This window comes from Leptonotus elevatus, unplaced genomic scaffold (genome assembly GCF_054856555.1).
Source record: "Leptonotus elevatus isolate MCC_2025b unplaced genomic scaffold, RoL_Lele_1.0 HiC_scaffold_233, whole genome shotgun sequence".
NCBI classification, from domain to species: Eukaryota; Metazoa; Chordata; class Actinopteri; order Syngnathiformes; family Syngnathidae; genus Leptonotus; species Leptonotus elevatus.
The window spans coordinates 17,501-18,754 of NW_028233624.1; positions in this window are offsets into that span (position 1 = coordinate 17,501).

Below are 1,254 nucleotides of genomic sequence, written 5' to 3' on the forward strand. Positions count from 1 at the left end.
AAATGTGGCCAGTCAGGCCGACCTGAAGTGCCTCTTAGGCGGATAAGGGTTGGGCGAAACTCCCTTGAAAGTGGCACTCTGAAAAAATTTCCAAGTTTGGCTGACTTAGAAAAAATTCGAGAACCAGGATGAGGAGGGGGAAAATGTGGCCAGTCAGGCCGACCCGAAGTGCCTCTTAGGCGGATAGGGGTTGGGCGAAACTCCCTTGAAAGTGGCACTCTGAAAAAATTTCCAAGTTTGGCTGACTTAGAAAAAATTCGAGAACCAGGATGAGGAGGGGGGAAATGTGGCCAGTCAGGCCGACCCGAAGTGCCTCTTAGGCGGATAGGGGTTGGGCGAAACTCCCTTGAAAGTGGCACTCTGAAAAAATTTCCAAGTTTGGCTGACTTAGAAAAAATTCGAGAACCAGGATGAGGAGGGGGAAAATGTGGCCAGTCAGGCCGACCCGAAGTGCCTCTTAGGCGGATAGGGGTTGGGCGAAACTCCCTTGAAAGTGGCACTCTGAAAAAATTTCCAAGTTTGGCTGACTTAGAAAAAATTCGAGAACCAGGATGAGGAGGGGGAAAATGTGGCCAGTCAGGCCGACCTGAAGTGCCTCTTAGGCGGATAGGGGTTGGGCGAAACTCCCTTGAAAGTGGCACTCTGAAAATATTTCCAAGTTGGGCTGACTTAGAAAAAATTCGAGAACCAGGCTGAGGAGGGGACCATCTGGCAAGGGAGTCCGACCTAAAGTGCATCTAAAGCGGATATGGGTTGGTCGAGCCTCCCTTGATTTGCCCTGGAGCTCCCACGTCTTAAAAAGGTCTCTCCTATAATTGTACACCAACCATTTTGAGGTTTGGGTGCAAACCTCTCGAATGGGGGGACTCGGTCCCCTATCTACAGCGCCCCTAATGACGACAGGTGGTACTGCGCCCCTGGTAGCCCGGCCATTGAAAATGAATGGGCCCATTCATTTCAATGGGGAATTTCGACCCCTGGTTGCCCGCCATTCATTTCAATGGGGAATTTCGACCCCTGGTCGCCCGCCATTCATTTCAATGGGGACTTTCGACCCCTGGTTGCCCGCCATTCATTTCAATGGGGGATTTCGACCCCTGGTCGCCCGCCATTCATTTCAATGGGGGATTTCGACCCCTGGTAGCCCGCCATTCATTTCAATGGGGGACTACGACCCCTGGTAGCCCGCCATTCATTTCAATGGGGGACTTGGACCCCTGGTAGCCCGCCATTCATTTCAATGGGGGATTTCGA